Source organism: Nelumbo lutea, chromosome 8 (assembly GCF_056320005.1).
Source record: "Nelumbo lutea isolate HS-2025 chromosome 8, American lotus-T2T, whole genome shotgun sequence".
Lineage (NCBI taxonomy): Eukaryota > Viridiplantae > Streptophyta > Magnoliopsida > Proteales > Nelumbonaceae > Nelumbo > Nelumbo lutea.
Window position 1 is genome coordinate 30,131,101 of NC_142691.1, and position 22,363 is coordinate 30,153,463.

Below are 22,363 nucleotides of genomic sequence, written 5' to 3' on the forward strand. Positions count from 1 at the left end.
AAGTACGGGAAAAGCTTCCAAGCTACAATTACCAGTGTGTATGCTAGCTTTTCTATCTCTGGATATCTTGTCTCTGCTCCCTGCAATACTTTACTAACATAATAGATGGTTCGTTGGACTCGATCTAATTCCTTTATTAGTACCAAACTGATCACTTCATCGCTTGCTGAGAGGTACAGCTCTAAAACGTCACCCTCCTCGGGCCGGGTTAAGATCTACACACTAGCGAGGTATTTCTTGAGCTCGTCAAATGCGAGCTGACAGTCTTGGGTCCATTCGAACCCTTTGCCCTTAATTGCCTTAAAGAATGGCAGACAGTGGCCTGCCGACTTGGACATGAAGCGGCTCAGGGCAGCTATGCGGTCATTCAACCTCTGAACCTCCTTCAACTTCCGGGGTGGTCTCATATCTAAGATGGCCTTAATCTTATCCGGGTTGGCCTCAATGCCGCGTCGGTTGACGATGTATCCTAGGAATTTGCCCGAGGTCACACCGAATACATATTTGTTTGGATTCAATCCCATGTTAAATCGTCTCAGAATTTGAAAAACAGAATGCAAGTCTTGTATTAATTCATGCAAAAATTGAGTTTTGACGACCATGTCGTCTACATAACATTTGACTTTTCTGCCAATTAATGGCTCGAACAATTTATTTACAAGCCTTTGAAAGGTTGCCCCTGCATTTTTCAACCCGAAGGGCATAACCTTGTAACAGTATAGACCGAACTTTGTGACAAAGGCAGTCTTTTCTTCGTCTTCCGGTTTCATCTTGATTTGGTTATAGCCCGAATAGGCGTCTAAGAAACAAAGCAAATCGTGCCCTGACGTCGCGTCCACCAAGCTGTCAATTCTGGGGAGCGGGAAGCAGTCTTTTGGGCAGGCTCGGTTTAGTCGGTGTAGTCAACGCACATGCGGCACTTGTCGTTAGCCTTCTTTACCAGAACGGGGTTGAATACCTAGCTCGGGTAATGAACTTCTCTTATGAAGTCAGTTGCGAGGAGCTTCATGACTTCCTCGTCGACCGCTTTCCACCGCTCTGGGGCTAGGAGCTGCGAGGAGCTCCTGGATGGAAGCACCAATCTGAAGCATCGGAGTTGGGTCTGCAGCTGAGGTCAGAACAACGGCTGTTTCTTCCATGGGTGCAGCTCGTTCCTCGCCTTGCTCCATAGGCCACTCCAGTTCGAGGTCGTTGACCACCTTGGTCTTTTCCTTTAGGGCGGCGACATAGCACTTGCGGGACTCGAGCTGGTCGCCCCACGCTACCCCCACACCGAAGTCTATAGGGAACTTCATTGCTAAGTGATAAGTGGAGACCACCGCCCGTAGGACATGGGTGCTTGGCCGACCTATTATGGCATTGTATGGAGAGGGGGTCGCGACCACCAGGAAGTCGTGGTTGAGTCTGACTACGCATGGCCATGTGCCGACTTCCACGGGTACTGTCACTTTCCCAAGGGGCCTGACTTCTTCTCCACTGAAGCCCACCAAAAGAGTGTTCGCGGGCTTCAAGTCACTTCCCTGCAACTGAAGCTGGTCGAATGCGGTTTTGGAGAGAATATTTTCTGAGGTACCTAAGTCAACGAGGACACATCTAACCTTGAAGTCATTGATCCTCAGCTTTATGACAAGCGCGTCGTCGTGGGGGTAGTGGACCCCTCACGCATCATCCTCCATGAAGAAAATTGGTTCTTCTATCTTCGGCCGCTTCGGAGGATTTTGTTCTTCCCAGGCAGCTTCACGAACTGACGTCCGAGTTGCTGCTGAAGTACAACCTGCGATGATCGAACCTCCCACTATCACGTGGATTGTGCCACGAACCAACCTCTCTTCCAAAGGCTGCCTCTGTGATTGTTTGGCCGACCTGCTGCTGGACTTCGGAGCATCCTTACCATGCTCCCCTTGCCGACTTGCCTTATTATTATTATTATTGTTATTTTGTACAAAGTTCCTTAAATATCCACGACGGATGAGCTCCTCTATCTCGTCGTAGAGGTTTTTACAATTCTCGGTACTATGACTGTGATCTCTGTGAAAAATACAATACAGATTCTTATTTCTCTCATTAGGATTCCCCCTCAAATGGGGTGGCCACTTCATGTATGGGGCGTCCTTGATCGCCATCAGGATTTCGGCCCATTTCGCGTTCAGTGGGGTGTAATCAGTTCGGTCCGCTACAGGAGCTCGGAATGACTGACCCAGATTTGCCCCCCGAGCTGCATCTTTTTTCTTTCGGTTGTCCCCTTGGCTGGAAGGCTCTCCTTCCCTTTTTCTCTTCTCGGGCACGCCCTTGCCCTTCTGGTTGATCTCTTCCTCCGTGGCTATAAACCTATCCCCGAGCTTAAGGAATTCAGTTATGGTCATCGGTTGGTTGACGACCATGTGCCATTTGAACTCTTTATGCGTCACGCCTTTCTTGGCTGCTACAAGGCACACGACTGGGTCCAGGTGCGTTATCTGCATGCACGCATCATTGAACCGCTTGATATAGCCCCAAATGGACTCTCCCTCTCTCTATACTATGTTGAGGAGGCTTTCTTCAGTTCGCGGGCACCGCTTGCTGGTGACGAAGTGGGACGTGAAGGCCTGTGTGAACTACGCCCAACTTCTTATCGATCCAGGCACCAAGTTCCGATACCATGTGCGGGCCACTCATCGGAAAGTGGTGGAGAAGGCCACACACATGCACGACTCACTGGCTCTCGCCTGGTGCATCTGCGACTAAAAGGCGTCTATGTGATAATTTGGGTCAAACAGCCCATCATACATGTCGAGAGGGGGGAGCTTGAAGTCTTTAGGCATTGGAACTGCCAAGAGCTCGGGAGACAGGGGGACGGAACTGAAAGGAGGGGAGCCTTGACTTCGCCCGAGCTTACTTTTTCTCTGCCTTTGAGCTCGAGCAGGTTGTGGGTGGAAGATCGGCGAGCTCAGCAGCGGCATCTCTGCTTCTTGGCGGGCTCCGCATTAATGCTACTCACCTCCGTGCTGTCAGGAACGGTTTGTGTAGAAAGTAGCTCGGGCCGCTGGTGATGGTTGCGGACAGAGGGATCCTGCTTGGAGTCTACAGCCAGGATCTCAAACCGGTTCTCTAGGAGCAGGGAATGGTGAATTGCCCAATGCAAACTGTGGGAACCTGGGGTTGCTCCCTGGCATTATCCATCTCCATGCTACATCCGACGTTGCTTGAGGAAGCCATGAGTGTTGAGTTTTCAGAGAAGAAAGAGCTGTAAAGGTTTAGAGGAAGGCTTTTAGAAGCGTATTCCCACAGACGATGCCAAATGATGCAGCACAATCCGGGCACTCCTAGCTGGTTGCTGACTGGCTCCTTATTGGCAACGGACGACACCTGAGAAGACGGAGAGGAAGGATTCTCGGGGATTTTACTCGGTGGGAATACTCCGATGCTTAAGTTAGAATGCAAGAATGAAGGAAAAGAAGAGTCGGTAGCTAAGAGTGTAGGTTGTGCTTTATCACTATACTCGAGAGATTAGAGGTCTTAAGAAGTCGTTTCTCTTCTGCCTTGAGGGCTTTTATAGGGGCGTTCTTGTCAGATCGGGCATAACCGCCACTAGGCCCCTGCCACAGCCGTTACTTGCCAAGGCTATGCAGGTGGCCGTTGTGACGTTCTCCTTGCCCGGGTGAGTGACACGTCTCCAAAGTGACAGGCACACCTCTGCCTGCTGAGAGATGTGGGTGCAGACTGTCAAAAGGACAGGGACTGCGCCATCAGTTAGGGACGTGGCACAGTTTGATCGATACGGTCTGTCAGATAGAAGCTTCCTAAGGAATGCTTGTGCGGCTCATTCGCGAGCTACTTTGCAGCGAGCTCAGAATGCTTCAGGATTACCCTTAGTAGAATTGGTCCTCAGGATGACTTGTCTGCTTGGGAGCTCGGGCGAGTTGGTCTCCCTAGTTCGCGAGCTAAAGTTGCCTCGGAATATCCCTTTAGAGGCAGCTCAGGGAACTCAGAGCTCGCGTTGTGGCGAGCTCCTCCTTTTGTGCGCTACGATGTAGCGAGCTGCCTTATGGGCCCGTTACTTGGTTATACTGGGCCACAATGTTGGTGTTACTCATGCTGAGTCAGTGTCCACGTGTCACCAATTCGTGGGTCGGGCCAAATCGTCCTCCATCAGAATTATAACACGAAACTCAACGTGAACAAATGTGTCTTTGGGGTCACGTCGGGCAAATTTCTTAGCTATATAGTAAATCAACGTGGCATCGAGGACAACCTAAACAAAATAAAGGCCATATTGGATATTAGACCACCTCAGAACATAAAAGAAGTGCAAAGACTAATTGGCCAGGTAGCCACCCTAAACCGGTTTATGTCTAAATCAGCGGGTCGGTGTCTACCCTTCTTTAAGGCAATTAAGAAGAATGAGGACTTTGAATGGTCTGATGAGTGCCAGCTCGCGTTTGACGAGCTAAAGAAATACTTAAGTATACCACCGGTTTTAACCTGACCTAAAGTACGAGATGAGCTGAGACTATACCTCTCTGCGGGTGACAAGGTGGTCAGCTCAATACTAATCAAAGAAGTAGACCGGATCCAATGGCCCGTCTACTATGTAAGCAAAATTTTGAAGGCAGCTCAGACAAGGTACTCCGACATTGAGAAGTTGGCCTACGCCTTGGTCATTGCAGCTCAAACGCTACGCCCTTACTTGCAAGCTCACATGATTGTTGTCCTCACCAATAGACCCCTAAGGCACATCCTGTAGAAGCCTGAGGTCTCAGGCAAACTAATGAAGTGGGTCATCGAGCTAAGCGAGTACGACATCCAATTCGAGGCACACCCAACAATTAAAGCCCAAGCCTTGGCGGATTTCATCACGGAATGTACGTTCTGCACATCGGTCCTTGAGCTGGCTGAGCCAATTGGCACGCCAGAGGCGTTGACCAGTGTGGCACCAGTTTCGGTCAGGGTAAGCTCGACCTGGGATGAGGAGCCATGGATCCTCCACATTGACGACTCGTTTAATTAGCGAGAAAGTGGTGTTGGGCTCATACTATATGGGCCAAGAGAGGTGAAGCTAGAGTACGCTCTCTGGTTCAGATTTGAGGCATTGAACAACGATACGAGTATGGGGCACTAATAGCCGAGATGAACTTGGTGAGGGAGGTCAGCGTGAAGCACGTCGTGGTATGCAGTGATTCCTAGTTGGTTGTGAATCAAATAAATGGTGAGTACGAGGATCAAGAACCTATCATGATGGCTTACTTGGCCAAAGTGAGGGAACTCCTGTCTGGCTTCCTTTCCTGGTTCATTCGGCAACTACGAGGTCAGAGAATGCCAAGGCTGACACACTATTAAAGTTTTTGAGCACAAGCGACAACACAATGAGGACTATGTACATAGAAGACCTGCCTCGATCTAGCATTATCGGGGGGGGGGGGGGCAGAAGAGGTTGCTCCTATGTTGCAAGTAGAACCGAGATGGGTCGGCCCACTTGTTGATTATCTACTCCACGGGACCCTACCAGAAGACCGTAATGCAGCTTAGAGGGTAGAGCGTCAGTTAGCTCAGTACGTTCATATCGACAGTCGACTGTATAGGAGGTCTTTCACACTTCCCTACTTGCATTGCTTGTAGCCTTCAGAAGCAGTCTAGGTACTGCACGAGATCCAAGAAGGTCTCTATGGAGGACACTTGGGGGCATGGAGCTCACCCAAAAAGTGCTAAGGCAAGGATACCACTGGCCCACCATTAAAGCGGATGCACTCGAGCTCATCAAGAAATGCGGCAATTGCCAAAGGCACACCATCATCCTTCATCATCCTGTCGTTGATCTGAAGTACTTGACCAGCCTGTGGCCTTTTTCCCAGTGGGGAATAGATATCCTCTGTCAATTCCCACCAATAACTGGGCAGCGGAGATTCTTGGTCATGGTAGTGGATTACATTACAAAGTGGGTGGGAGCAAAGCCACTAGTGACGATAACAGCCTGGAACGTGCAAAACTTCTTCTAGAAGAACATAGTGTGTCGCTTCGGACTACCCAATGTGTTGATATCAGACAACAGGAAATAGTTCGAGGATATTAAGTTCTAGAACTGGTGTGCCGAGATGGGGACTGACGAACAGGGTCATCCTTCGTGGACTAAAAGCTCGCTTAGCGCAAGCTAAAGGTTTATGGGTGGATGAGCTTCCCATTGTTCTTTGGGCCTATAGAATGACCATCAAAACTATAATAGGCGAGACACCATTTAATTTGACATACGATACGAAGGCCGTCATCCCAGCTGAGATCGAAATACCGACCTTGCGACTTGATGCGTATAATGAGGAGGCCAACAACAACGAACTATGGATGAACCTTGACCTGATCAAAGAGGTATGCAACTTGGCCTACATCTGGACTGTGGCCTACCAACAGTGGGTAGCTCGGTATTACAATGCCCTGGTCAAGAGATGCCACTTCCAAGTTGGTAACCTAGTACTCCGAAAGGTGATGGTACCTGAGCCTGGTGTGGGTAAGCTTGAGTCAAACTAGGAGGGTCCATACAGGGTTAGATGGGTTTTTGGCGAAGGCACGTACGAGCTCGAGATGCTAGAAGGGAAGTAGGTACCCCGTGCTTGGAACGTTGACAATTTGAAGAGGTACTACCTATTTGCTCAAGTAAGACATCTGTAAGATTCTCTAAGTCCATAAGATCAATGAGCTAGACAGGTCATGCAATGGAGAGTGGACTCTGAGTTGCTCCCGACGCCGAGCTTATAAGTGACCTTAGTGTCGAAATAAGACCCAATCGCTTCTAAGCATTTGCAACCAACAAATCCAACTTGCGTTGCACCGGTGTGCAGGCAGGTAGGGTCCATACCCTACAATACCTACTCACCTCGGCTTACATTGACTTCGGGTTAATCCTAACTATGCCTAGCTCATTAGCTTGGTGCCTCGGGGTAATCTATACTTAGAATATATTTGCGATTTCATTGTATGCAAAATGACAAAAAGATAATATTTCATTACTTTGTAACTAAAAGGAGAGTTCTTGTACAAAATAGAAAAGAGGGGAAAAGACTATTGAACCGAGATCAGAGGCTCGGTATATGTTGTGCATACAAGGGGGTCCAAGAAAAGAGGCAATGAGTTAGTCTTCATGGGGCTCCTCAGCCCCACCATCAACTGAGTTTGCAGAATTCTGGGTCTGTTCCACCTCCATTATGTCAGTAGCTGCAGCAGCCTCATCAGTCTCAACAACCTCGCCGACTATAGCATTTGAGCCTTTCCCGGCTGCTCCCTCGTCCAGACTACCCTCACTCTCCTCCTTGGAGTCCGGCTTTTCGTCAACTTCTAGGACCATCTCTGGGGTGACTCCAATTGTAGTGACAACACTGAGGTCAAGCTTGGGGAATTGGCACTTCATCAGCCATCTGCATAACTTGAAGCCCCTGAGGTACGCATCCGAGCCAACCTCATCCCTTATTTGACGATACACTGGCGAGCTCTTATAAGCAGCTATAGCAGCAGCCCTAGCATCCTTGATACCATCAAGAAGAATGGACTTGCGCTCGGTGTGAGCAACCTTCAACTCCTTGACCTCCCTCTTCAACTCCGCGGCCTCCCTTCTCGAGTCCTCAACATCCTACAACAGTTGTTCGTTTTGTCCCTTCGCCACGCAGACCTCGTTCTCCAGCTTCCGCGTAAGCTCGATAGCTCTCGTAATGTGTATCTGGTTGTCCATGGCCTGAGTCTCAGCATGACTAATCTTTGCCTCGGCAACCAATGTCCTCTTCAAATTCTGCTCAGATTGCTGGGTAAGCGAGTGAATCATGGAGTTCACCTATGAAAAAGGAAAGCACAAATTCTTCTAAGTATTAAATAGAGAAACAATCCGAAGAGAGATTGTAGAAGGAAGACATACCACCATATAGTCTCTAGCAGCTTTTGCCACAAGTTGGTTGACTTGTAACCCAACGTACTTGGAGACCTCTTCGGGGAAGACCGTGCCCCTGCTCTTGAGAATACTAGTCCAAGCGTTCATGACACTTGGAACCACCTCGAGGCCTTCGCTAGAGGAGCCTACCCCAGGAGTGGTGACCTGAGGTGCGGGAGCTCAGACTAGCTTGGGCTAGTTAGGCAGAGTCTCCCTTTCTTGGTCCTCTTCGACCAAGTTGATCACTAGAGGATCCTCAGTTACTGTGGGAGCGACGGGTTCAACAGCGAGTTTGGCAAATGTTTCAGTAGTAGGCTTGTGCGACGTCTTCTTCCTCTTCTTACGCTTCTTCATCTCGGAGAAGAGGTTAGTAGTTGCAATGTCTGACATAATGCCTGTAGAGAAAAGGTACACAGTTAGAAGAAGTAATGAAACAAGGAAGGCTAAGTGTGTGCGTACCGAAGTGGCGACCTACCTGGAGTACTTAGCCCAGTTTTAACCAATCTTTTCTCGGTTAGAAAATCTTCCAACTTTAAACTGAGCTACACCTAGGAGCGAATTGCCTCCCTCGTCTTTGTATCTAGCTTAACATCGGGGTCACTAATGGTCGTACTCCAGTGCGTCGAGAGTGGCCACACCCGGCAACAGTGACAACGAAGTAGCATCTCTTCCAGGTCAGGACTTTTTTAGGGTAATTGTGCAAGACTTTGTACCCAGGAAGGGGAGAGATATAATAACTATGTTTATCTACCAAAGGGACGCAGGCGGGATTCTTCTTGATAGAATAGATCGAGATGGAGTGGGTCTATGGTGATGTTGAAGAACTTGATGACATCAATAATGAAGGGGTAGAGCGGGAAGCGCAGCCTGGCAGCTAACTACTCTTCAAAAACCATGATCTTGTCATGATCATGGTCCCAAGGATACCCCTCTAAGGAGATACTCCAACCATGGTCATCAGGGAATTTGTAATAAGCTACTAGTGCCCGGAGCCTCTCCGCTGTCATGACGGAAGGACCGAAGCGAACTCTCTCCCGAGATTGGCACGAGGTTGAAGCCTCCTTCCCAGAGATCCCGCGCTCTTGCAGTGATGTGTCCACCTTGGACGGGTTAGATCCAGAATTACACGACAAAGTGCTTACCTCAGTAGGACCTAACTCTACGTTCTGGATTCACCACTTGTGTAAATAAGCTACCAGTACTAGTGCTAGACATCCCAAATTTAAGGAAAAGAAGCAGACAAGGAATGAGGGAAGGCGACTTACCTAAGGGGAATGACCTCAAAGACAAGACAAAAGCCACTGACCTGGAGTAATGTGCGAGCTCCAATTCGCCAAATCTGAAACAAGACAAAGCGAATGGGACCACAAGGCCCCTATTTATAGCCAGGATAATCAATCTTGGATGGCTAAGATCTATTCAATTCGATGGTTCTCATCAAAATTGGTTGCATGGCACCCGAGGCCAAAATTGGTTGAGCGCATGATTTGACATTTGCGGGGTTTTTAATCTGTGTGATGTCCACACGTTCCTGACACGCGATTTGGTTTGATGGTCAAGCCGACTGGGTCACTATGGTCTAGCTGCTGGATTGGACCTCGATCAGAAAAAAGACCGGTACAAATCCACCTAAGCCCTTCATGAACTCCCCGCACCAAGTTAGGACCCCTGGCATGGGGAGTGGGGGCAATTGATGAGGGGTGATTTGGCCTGACCTAGTAAACAGAGGACACGTGGATGCAACTTGCCAGTTAGACCGTGAGTCAGCACTTGCTACCATCTCAACACCACTTACCACCTCGGTGGGCCAAGTCACCTCGGTCATCTCGGGCACCTCGGCAATGACGGAGGTATGGGTAACTCGGGATTGCCTAACTCACCGAGGTGACATGTCAAACTTCTAGAAGCATGCCAGTTGTCTCCGAGCTCTTCGGGACCATGCCGCACAACCGTAGGACTTATCCACATCCCGCCCAGATCGGACGGACATGATAGGCCTTATCGGCTAGCATGCTATCCACCTCCCGAGGCATAACAAACTCCTAACAACGCGGGCCAAGGACCTCGGAAGTGTTTCGTAAGACCCATGGCAAACCATCTATATAAGGACATCAGCCCCTGAGACCCAAGTATGTGCAATTTAGTGCATTATAGCATTCATATTCGCTTACTTTCAGCTCGCAAGCAACCTAATACTGATTTAAGCATCGGAATGACCACGCCGGGTTAGCCACCCTAGGTTCTCTGAGCATTTCTTCCTTGTAGTTCAACCAGCCAGCTAGGCGAGCTACTGTCCAGCTAGAAGTTACTAGATCACGCACCATCAATAATAATAATAATAATAATAATAATAATAATAATAATAATAATAATAATATAGAAAATAATATATATGATAAAAATATTATATATATATTATTTTTATTTTTATATATAATAATAACTAATTATTATAATTCTTAATTTTTAAATATTAAAAAATACTTTTTATAGATAACTCTTATTTTTATAAAACATTTTTTTTCAAATCGAGCTTGAACCGAGCTCAAGCTTAGGAGCTTTTGACTCGAGCCAACCCCGAGCTCAAAGTTCTAGCTATTCAAGCTCGGTTGAGTTACTAATTAGTTTATTGCCAAATGGGCATCAAGATCAACAAGAATTCGAAATTATTAGTATTTCCCATCCCACCTCAATTGCTTTGTAACTAGGATAAATAGCTTTAAAGTTGAATATCCCCTCCAAACGAGAACCGTTAACTTCCATTCTATTCTATGGTTGAGATGAATACCACATGTTTGGCAAAAGTCCCATATTGGTAAAGCATAAGAAGCTCTTGTTCCTTATTAGATCCATCAGTCCATTAGGTGTCGCCGAGCTTGGTAGCACAAGCTTGTAACTCTAGCGAGGGCACCAAGGTGGTTGAATGTTGGTCCGATTCATACAGGCAGGAGCAGTCGGAGCTAATTTGCTGGCACGCCCATTCCAAGTAGGGAGTTGAACCATGTGACTTGAACAAAAGCTTGGGTCATATGGCTCTTGGAGTGGAGGGCACCGCGTCAGGTTGGCTTCACAGAGCAGCGAAAACCTCCCGCTCCTATCAGTGGAAGGACAACGAGCCAGTGCTTCCATATCCCAACAATTGCCCTAAGAGTCGAGCCCAATCGAACAAACACCTTTTGCTTTCTTTTTTTTACTGCAAGTCTGTAACAGCTACTGGATTCATTCAAGGGAAGAGATAAAGTTCTTTGCTTCTTGGGTTTCATTCTCTCTCTAGATCTCTGATGGGTTTTTATGGAATCTTGTGGATCAATTTTAATTTCCCTTTTCCTTCTCAATTTGCTTAGCTACTTCTATAGTTATATGCGTCCATGAACCACTAAGAAAGGCGTGCGACTGAATAGTTTTTTAACTTTCTGGTGTCCTTCCATTCTTTGAAATTTGTCTAAAACATAATACAATCTCTTAAAAGACTAAAAAGGAAGAGAAAACAAATGGAAAAACTTGTTCATTAATAGGATATATGATATTCTGGAAACCTACCAATGGAAACATTTTGCCTTTCAGTGTTTGAATTTAAAAGTGATAAAATGGAGGAAATCTTAATTTTCTGAAGGTTGGTGATGATCATCTACTGAAGTTTGTCTTATTGCCTTAAAGGTTGGTGACACCATTTAAGGTGATTGGATCTTAGTGGCCCAGATGATAAAGTTATATCTTGCCACGTTGGATATTGAGATGAATGTCTAATATTCTGCATATCAATGTCTAATATTCTGTATATATTCCCACTTAATTGCTTTCGATTGAAACATTTATCCAAGTAAGTGCATTTACTCAGGTAAGTAAGGCCCTTTTTGGCAACGTTCTGTGAGAGCGTTTCTGTCGTTCTTGGCATTCTCATGGAACAGAAATGCATTTGGCTGAAATAAAAGTAAAAGAAACAAGCCATTTCTGCATGAGAACAGCACCCAAAGAACGAATTCTTCGGGAGTGACAAATTGACATTCTCAAAGAACGCGTTCTTTGGGAACGTGCGATTCTCATAACGTCTATGCATATTAACGTACCACATGGGTGACATTTTCACGCGAGGCAAGGGTTATTTTTGGTATTTCACACGAAATGATAAACAAGCCCTAAAACAACAATTCTCGTTCGTTCAACACTTACCTCATTGTCGTTGCACAACCCAGAGGGGACTTTCTTCGCTCCTATTGCGTTAACAACCAAATGACAAGCAAACGGAACAAATCTCCGACGTCATTTCTGGCTAGAGTCACATAAATAGGTAAGGTGTATTCTAATGTAGGTGCATGTGGCCCTGACCAATGGCAAGTTGGCACGTGCTAAACGGCAGCGTTCGGAACGGACCCAATCAGGGGTGCGGGCAGAACAGAGCTCAGCATGATTCCCAGAACCAAAGGAGCGACATCGTTTGGTGACCTCGGATGGCCGCGCTCCTCGCATACGGACTGCATCCGGACTGTCCGAGCTCACCTACCTCCAGGCGACCTCAAGTATAAATAGAAGAAAACCCCTCAAGGTAAGGGATTGTAACCTAAATTCAAGAACAAGCACTTGAGAACTCCTACTCTCCCTTGTGGCCTCGCCTGAGTGTTCATACCCCAGGCCTCGTCCACCCTATACCACCTCCTAGAACTAACCTGAGCGTCTGAGTCTCCGCCTCGGGTACCAACCCGGGGCATTTGACGTACTCCTTCATTCCTTGTAGGACCGCAGCTTGTTAGTTGTCGTCCACCTCGGACCGTGGACCACTCAGCAACACCTCGGCTTGGGAGCGAATTTATAGTGTGGCCCTTAGCCCAATTTGACTAGAAACAATTGGCATCATATGTGGGAACCACCACTAAGACTTACCTCAATTGAACTTCCTCAAAACTAAAAGAATCAACTCCTAAGCCAAAGCATCAGCCAACATGGCAAGAAACACTAGGAACACTCAGACAAGGTTCAAAGTGTCGACACGCATTGGCCTGTATTGGCCGATACGTATCGTCCTGGGACACCTTCGATACACCCCTACAGTGGGTGTATTGGAGGTTTGACCGGTTTAGGGGGTAGAGGAGACCTAAACTGGCCCCCTTGAATCGGTTGCAAAAAAATAAAAAAAAGGGACCAAAATGTGTATCGATTCGCCCGATCACCCATAACGATGTATTGGGCAATATCGATATTTTGAACCTTGCACTCAAAACCAGGTCACAAGGGACCAACTCCAAATGGTCCTCGACAAGCTCGGTGACCTCAGCAAGAGGTTGGACGAGGTGAGGCGCCTGGCAGGAGCCCTCCTCAAGGCAGCTGCCCCGCTAGAAGACTGGGGCACAATGGCAAGTGCGTGTCTCTGGACCCCATAGCCATCGGCCCAGTCGGGTCTAAGAGGGTTGACCCCTTAGAATCTGATAGTAGCAGATGCGCCAGTTAGCTGCAAAGGATCTCACGACCCCCCAACCGAAGGAGGGAAGAATCCGCACAGTCTCATGACCACTGCCGAGACTCAGAGAATCATCACCGCTGTCGAAGAGAGAACTCTCGGGACGATGGCGGGCGATTAGGCCATCATAGCCCCCTCTCGAGGGCCGAGGGCTGATGCCACACCTCTCTCTCCCATGTCTCGGATCTCCAAGACCTCTTGAATTACAGACAAGCCCAAAGGAACGAACATGGGCCCGCATCATAATACTTAGGGGTCTGGCTGGCCCCACCGAGTCTGTGAGGACAAGAAGGGGCCCAGGCCCCCCTCGACCAACGAATCATTGATCTACAAGCACAACTCGGAGTGGTCAAGGACAAGCTCTACCAAGTGAAAGAAAGTTGAGCTGAGGCCTTGGCTAATCAAAGCCATCCGTCTAGGAGGATAGATGCCTTCACTCTGACATCATCTCCAAGCCTCTCCCTCCACACTTCAAAGTGCCAGTGCTAGAAATGTATGATGGGATGTCCGACCCGAAAAACCACCTGGAAAGTTTCAAGGCACTCATGGATACTGTGACGCTCTGACATGCCAGACTTTCATGGGGGCAGTCCACCGATGGTTTTCCGAGCTCCCTCCTTGCTCCATTGGTTCATGGGAAAAATTCGCCAACCTCTTCCTCACCTATGTCATTAGCAGCAAGCGATGCCAGAAGAGCATTGTTTACTTGATGGTCGTCAAGCAGAAGCATGGAGAGAGAAAGAAGAGCTCGAGGTCCGAGACCACGATCCAATGGTCTCCATGCATGCTACCATCAATGGTCTCCTACTTGGCTTAGCCCTCAAGTACTCAGTAGCCAAGACCCCACCGAAGTCCAAGGCGGAATTTCTTAAAATGGCATAGAAGCACATCGCTGACAAGGAGGCCTCGGCCGATGATCGTTAGAAAGGAGAGGCCGACCGCCATCATAGAGGCCCAAAGAAGAAGAGAAAGAATGGAGACCACTGCAACAACAACAACAACACGAACAATTAGTACACGCCACTCAACTCCACCAAAACAAAGATCCTCATGTAGGTGGGGAAGGAGTACATGTAGTGACCGGAGAAAATGAAGATAAAGCCCAAGAGGGGAAACCCGAAAAAATATTGCAAGTACCATCGCGACACCGGCCATGACACCAATGACTACTATGAGTTGAAAAACAAAATAGAGTCCATCATCTGCCATGGTCATCTCAATCAATATGTGGGAGGCAAAGATGGCGCTTCATCCTCACAATAGCAGCACCAGTAGCTAGCCGACATCATAGACATCATCACCGAGGGCACATCCTCGGGTGGAGCCTCGACCTTGGCCCGCAAGGCCTATGCTAGGCAACTGAACATCCAGGAACTAACTCCCAAGAAGTCGAAACAAGAAGAAGCTCTCACATTCAAAGATAAGGACTTAAAAGGAGTTCTCAATCCCCCATGACGATACGCTCGGCCGCCGTAACAAACTTTACGGTGAAGAGGATTTTGGTGGACAGCGGCTCCTCAGCCGAAATCCTCTTCTATGATACATTCGAGAAAATGAAGCTGGCACCCGAGCGCCTTCAACCTGCCAACATGCCACTTGTCGGCTTCTTCACCAGCGTGGTCAGGCCAGAAGGAAGAATCACTCTACTCGTTACGGTAGGGACAAAGCCTTGGCAGGTGATGAGGATGAACAAGTTCCTAGTTGTGCGGATCGGAAGGTTGACCCTCTGTGCACTAAAGGTAGCCATCTCCTCCTACCACCTAGCCCTCAAATCCCCACCAAGCACCACATCGGAGTTGTTTAGGGGGACCAGTAAGCCGCCCGACGGTGCTATGTGGCAGCATTGAAGGGTAAAAAGAAGGAAGCACTGCCACTTGAGGGCCTCGACCACGTCTCGATTCCCCTAGATGAGGCCAAGCCCGAGAAGAAAATCCGCATCGGGTCCAACCTTCCTCCAGAGAGCCTATCCGAACTGGTAAGTTTCCTCAGAACTAATGCCAACGTCTTTTGCTTGGTCTGCCACTGACATGCCCAAATATGACCCTTTGGTCATTACTCACAGGCTGAGTGTGGACCTGAGCTCTAGTTCAGTTTGATAAAAAAAATGGAACTTTGCACCGGTGCGCTGAAAGGCCATAGAGGAGGAAGTTGACAAACTACTTGACGCCGGCTTCATCCCAGAGGTCACAAGAATTTCAAATTATTAGTTTTTCCTATCCTACCTCAATTGCTTTGTAACTTGTATAGACAGCTTTAAAGTTGAATAACCCCTCCAAACGAGAACCGTTAACTTTCATTCTATTCTTTGGCTGAGATGAACACCACGTGTTTGGCAAAAGTCCTATATTGGTAAAGCATAAGGAGTTCTTGTTCCTTATTAGATCCATCAGTCCATTAGGTGTCGCCGAGCTTGGTAGCACAAGCTTGTAACTCAAGTGAGGGCACTAAGGTGGTTGAATGTTGGCCCGATTCCGACAGGCAGGAGCAGTCGGAGCTAATTTGCTGGTACGCCCATTCCAAGTAGGGAGTTGAACCATGTGGCTTGAGAGAAAGCTTGGTCTTGTGGCTCTTAGAGTTGGAGGGCTCCGCGTCAGGCTGGCTTCACAGAGCAGCGAAAACCTCCTGCTCCCATAAGTGGAAAGGATAACGAACCGGCGCTCTGCTGTCCCAACAATTGCCCCAAGAGTCGAGCCCAATGGACAACCACCTTTTGCTTTAGGTTCATTCAGGGAAGTGTACATAGATTTAATTTTCTTTTTCCTTCTCAATTCGTTTAGCTACGTTCTATGCCTCCATGAGCCAATGAGGAAGGCGTCTGAATGGTTTTTTAACTGTCCATTTTGGTTTCTTTCCATTCTATGGAGCTTTTTTCTCCTGCTTTGCAAGTTTTCTTCACCTTTTCCCGGCAGGAACCGCTGTGTTTGATTGTTTGATCATATGATATATGATATTCGGGAAACCTCTACAAATTGAAACATTTTGCTTTTCAGAGTTTCAATTTAAAAGTGATCGAAAGTGGAAGAAATCTTTGCTGAAGGATTGTGACTGATATCAACTGGAAAAGAAAAAAGAAAAAAAAAAAAAAAGAGCAACAGTTTTACATAACAAGAAATGAAGGGGCATGTTTATTAATAACTTGTTTTTTCAGATTCTCTGTTTCATTCTTTGCTTTTAGTCCTGATATGCCTCTGTTTTATCTTGTGTCACAGCTATTTCTGGCATATTCTATATCTGGTAGATTTCTAAGAGAAGCTGAGCAACCGAATAAGATTAGGTAGAGGGGCCTATCTATAAAGATGCCATGAAAACCCAGAAGAGGAATATGTATGGCTTTTGACCTGTACATTCCTCCATTAAGAGGATACGAAAGCACGAAATATATGCGTCATAATCCAAGTATCCTGGGCTTGTTGTTGTTTGTTTGTTTGCTTTTATTTTGAGAAGTGAAGTATTTCAGTGGTTGATCATTGAATTAAGGTGGGAAAGTTACTTGTCCAAGTAAATGCACTTACCATTCTTTTATTTCCGAGATAAAAAATAAAATAATAGTTTTAGCCATAAAAAAAACCATTATTAAAAGGGACAATTTTATCCCATCCAAATGTTGGCAATTTTTTTCCTGTGTGGGAATTTTCAAAGAATCGGCCCAAAAGTTTGCCAAAAATCGAACATAGCATGGTCAACCAATCCCAATCAATTTATAATATGATTAATTACTTATATACCATGTATATTTATGAAACTACTTAAACGACCCTGAACTTTAAAAACTTACTTATATATGTCTTATTGACTTTTAAAGGTAAAGTCTAATAGATGAATTTAAAAAGACAAAAATGCCCTTAAACTGTTCATTAAATTTTCAAAACATATTATATTCTTTATTTCTTGAACCACTTCTAGAAACCCCTGAACCAATAGAACCATGGTAACCCCTTAGGCTCCATTTGAAAGGAGTACAAATACAAATATGTAGAGCGCAACACCTTATATCTATATAAATATATTAAGCTGAAATGTGTACGTAAGAAGAAGGCCCGAGGATGAGGGAAATGGAATCTAACAATATTTTTTGCCTTTTTTCAAAAAATTACAAGAATGCCACTCTATCCTACCAACTCTCTCTCTTGCTTTTTTTCTTCCAAATTATAAGAATGTCACTCTCTCCAATCAATTCTTTCTCTCTCTCTCTCTTATAAATTACAAGAATGCCATCTCTTTCTCTCACACCATCTCTCTCTCCTTATGAATTAGAAGAATGCCACTCTTTCTCCAATTGAGGGAGACCTAAACTCGACATCTTGGCTGTTAGGGGACCTGCAACCAAAGGTAGTCAAGTTCGAGTCGAGCTGAGCTCGAACTTCTAAGCTTAAACTCAAGTCTCTAATTTGAATCGAGCTCGAGCTAGATGACACCTCGACCACTGAGTGAGACATCGGCTCGGCACTTCAGTCACTAAGGGAGATCTCGGCTCAACACCTCGACAACTGAAGGAGACCTCAGCTCGGCACCTTGTCAACTAAGAGAGATCTTAGCTTGACACCTCGCCTGCTAGGGAAACCTCAGCTCGACACTTCAGTAATTGAGGGAGACCTCGGTTTGGCACCTCGACAATTGAGGGAGACCTTGGCTTGGCACCTCAACTGCTTGAGAGACCTGCAATTAAAGGTAGTCAAGCTCAAACTTCCGAGATTTTGTCTCGAGTCAAGCTTGAGCTCAAGCTCAAGTCTCTAATTCGAAGCGAGCTCAAGCCTGATAGTTCATGAGCGAGCCCCTATAATGCAGGTCCCCCTCTGCTATTTTTATATTATTTTGTATGTATTTGTACTATACATATTTGTATTTACACTCCTTCCAAACTGAGCCTTAGTAAAACTGTTAAATAACTTACAGGCAATGAAGTTTCTTTTTTTTTTTCCCAAAAAAAAAAGAAAAGAAAATTTTCAAAAAAAGATCTTCACAGCATATTTTGTTAAAACATTGAAGAGTAGAACTACAAACCAACCATTCACCTTATATTTGGTCACCGTGTCAGATACCATCGCTTCTACCAAACCTTTTTGCCTTCCCCATCTCTGTGTTGTCCAATCTTTTACCTTTCAATACCCTAAACTGAACAATTTTCATGTTTTACATGTTTGTCGTTCTAGCTATATAAGAAATCGTTGATTAATAATAATAATAAGATAAATCAATTACTTTGGGAATTCCATAGATTTATTGAATCGGTTCTTTTTCCTAGATCTCAAAAAAGAGATAAAAATCACTAGGGATATTATGTGATTACTTGGTTTCCGAAATCTACGATTCAAGAAAGCGAGTCTAGAAAGAGATAGTTGAATCAAAATAATTCCTTTTTAAGTTCTATTGGTACTACATGGTTCAAGTTTAAGGGTCTGTTTGGTTCATAGTCGGAATTGGAATTGAAATCCTCCGGAATTGGAATCGGAATGGTTCATTCTCATAGTTTGTTTGGTTTAAATTGGAATGAGAATGAGAATTAAAAACAGCAGGAATGAGATTTCATTCCCAAGGGAGGGACAGGGAATGGCCATTCCCTCAAATGGGGGAATGTCATTCTAGCAGGAATGGAAATGAGATTCCAATTCCGCCCAAACAAACAGTTAGAATCAGAATAGCCCATTCCGATTCCGATTCTAGACCTCTATTCCCATGACCAAACGGGGCCTAACTTCTTTTTCTATATCAGTCTTTTCAGATCAGCCCCATTGCATCTTATTGATCATGGTGGCTGCCATCTCTGGAGTAGTCGCCTCACTTTATTCAGTTAGGAGAGGGGAGGAATAAAGAACAAGGATAATTTAATGGCATATAAAACAGCTCTAATGCTTTCTTTAATAGATGGCCTACTTTTGTCATCCTATAAGGTATGTATAACTAAGTTTTAAAAGTTCAGAATACATTCAAGTAGTTTCCTAAATATGTAGGGTATATACAAACTGTTCATTAAATTTTCAAAACATATTATATTCTTTATTTCTTGAACCACTTCTAGAAACCCCTGAACCAATAGAACCATGGTAACCCCTTAGGCTCCATTTGAAAGGAGTACAAATACAAATATGTAGAGCGCAACACCTTATATCTATATAAATATATTAAGCTGAAATGTGTACGTAAGAAGAAGGCCCGAGGATGAGGGAAATGGAATCTAACAATATTTTTTGCCTTTTTTCAAAAAATTACAAGAATGCCACTCTATCCTACCAACTCTCTCTCTTGCTTTTTTTCTTCCAAATTATAAGAATGTCACTCTCTCCAATCAATTCTCTCTCTCTCTCTCTCTTATAAATTACAAGAATGCCATCTCTTTCTCTCACACCATCTCTCTCTCCTTATGAATTAGAAGAATGCCACTCTTTCTCCAATTGAGGGAGACCTAAACTCGACATCTTGGCTGTTAGGGGACCTGCAACCAAAGGTAGTCAAGTTCGAGTCGAGCTGAGCTCGAACTTCTAAGCTTAAACTCAAGTCTCTAATTTGAATCGAGCTCGAGCTAGATGACACCTCGACCACTGAGTGAGACATCGGCTCGGCACTTCAGTCACTAAGGGAGATCTCGGCTCAACACCTCGACAACTGAAGGAGACCTCAGCTCGGCACCTTGTCAACTAAGAGAGATCTTAGCTTGACACCTCGCCTGCTAGGGAAACCTCAGCTCGACACTTCAGTAATTGAGGGAGACCTCGGTTTGGCACCTCGACAATTGAGGGAGACCTCGACTTGGCACCTCAACTGCTTGAGAGACCTGCAATTAAAGGTAGTCAAGCTCAAACTTCCGAGATTTTGTCTCGAGTCAAGCTTGAGCTCAAGCTCAAGTCTCTAATTCGAAGCGAGCTCAAGCCTGATAGTTCATGAGCGAGCCCCTATAATGCAGGTCCCCCTCTGCTATTTTTATATTATTTTGTATGTATTTGTACTATACATATTTGTATTTACACTCCTTCCAAACTGAGCCTTAGTAAAACTGTTAAATAACTTACAGGCAATGAAGTTTCTTTTTTTTTTCCCCAAAAAAAAAAGAAAAGAAAATTTTCAAAAAAAGATCTTCACAGCATATTTTGTTAAAACATTGAAGAGTAGAACTACAAACCAACCATTCACCTTATATTTGGTCACCGTGTCAGATACCATCGCTTCTACCAAACCTTTTTGCCTTCCCCATCTCTGTGTTGTCCAATCTTTTACCTTTCAATACCCTAAACTGAACAATTTTCATGTTTTACATGTTTGTCGTTCTAGCTATATAAGAAATCGTTGATTAATAATAATAATAAGATAAATCAATTACTTTGGGAATTCCATAGATTTATTGAATCGGTTCTTTTTCCTAGATCTCAAAAAAGAGATAAAAATCACTAGGGATATTATGTGATTACTTGGTTTCCGAAATCTACGATTCAAGAAAGCGAGTCTAGAAAGAGATAGTTGAATCAAAATAATTCCTTTTTAAGTTCTATTGGTACTACATGGTTCAAGTTTAAGGGTCTGTTTGGTTCATAGTCGGAATTGGAATTGAAATCCTCCGGAATTGGAATCGGAATGGTTCATTCTCATAGTTTGTTTGGTTTAAATTGGAATGAGAATGAGAATTAAAAACAGCAGGAATGAGATTTCATTCCCAAGGGAGGGACAGGGAATGGCCATTCCCTCAAATGGGGGAATGTCATTCTAGCAGGAATGGAAATGAGATTCCAATTCCGCCCAAACAAACAGTTAGAATCAGAATAGCCCATTCCGATTCCGATTCTAGACCTCTATTCCCATGACCAAACGGGGCCTAACTTCTTTTTCTATATCAGTCTTTTCAGATCAGCCCCATTGCATCTTATTGATCATGGTGGCTGCCATCTCTGGAGTAGTCGCCTCACTTTATTCAGTTAGGAGAGGGGAGGAATAAAGAACAAGGATAATTTAATGGCATATAAAACAGCTCTAATGCTTTCTTTAATAGATGGCCTACTTTTGTCATCCTATAAGGTATGTATAACTAAGTTTTAAAAGTTCAGAATACATTCAAGTAGTTTCCTAAATATGTAGGGTATATACAAATAATTAATCCTATGTTGCAATGATTCTTGAATTGGCTGCAGAAGTTCTGATGTCCTTACAAGTCTGTTAGTACAACTTTTACATCTTATACTTTCTATTAAGGTTTTTAAAATCGATTCAAACAACGAACTGGTCAGGGGTTTGGTTTTCGGATCGAACAATTTGATCGTTTGAACTAAACAGATGGCCTATTTTGACAAAAATTTAAAAAAATTAAAAAAAAAAAATCAGCCAAACTGTTAAACGGTTTGAATGGTTCAACTGTCCGGATCAACGGTTTGCTGACCAAATAAACGGTTGTGAAGAAATAACGGCTCTAGGGTAACATTGTCTTGCTTGATAGGATAGTTAAGTCTATAAGATTATTAAAAGAAAGAAACATGATGTTTCTTTTTGAACATTGGTATGAGAGGGCAGAGAGTGAAGGAACCTGTAAGGAAGGTAGTGGTGGCTGAATTTTATTGGGATTAATTGACTGAGGAGGTAACTAGAGGAATGAATAGATCAATGCTAGAAGTGGTGGTTTAGAGAGAAAATCAAAGTCAGTTTAGACTAAGGATAGAAATAGAAAATCAAGGAAAAGAAAGGATAAACAAGTGATGATGCATGAGCAATGAAAGTAGAGAATAAGAGAGTGGACTGATGGTTTTAAGAGGCCAATTTGATGATGGGAGATATGGTGGGAAGGCCTGTGAACTGATGGAAGTAATGAGTAAACAGTAGCAAACAGTGCTAAACTAGAAACAAAAAGCAGAAATAGTGGTTATTAGGTTTTGGTAAATGGCAAAATTCATATATTCAATAGTGAGATGGTAGAATAGAATTTTGGTTATGAATGGGTTGTGTAAAGTGATTCTTAAATACATTTGATAGCTTCTATATGTAATGTGATTGTGTTTTGTTTTGTTTTGCTTGTTTTTTTATGAAGTACACAAGTCAAAAATCAATGTCCAATT

General features: G+C 44.8%; 2 non-coding genes across 2 annotated transcripts; both read left to right on the top strand.

Moving 5' to 3' along the window:
- Positions 1–10,751: 10,751 nt before the first annotated feature.
- LOC148843664 (signal recognition particle RNA) lies at positions 10,752–11,059 on the top strand. Its single transcript, XR_016103997.1, has one exon.
- A 4,678-nt stretch (positions 11,060–15,737) lies between these two features.
- LOC148843665 (signal recognition particle RNA) lies at positions 15,738–16,045 on the top strand. Its single transcript, XR_016104000.1, has one exon.
- Positions 16,046–22,363: the final 6,318 nt, after the last annotated feature.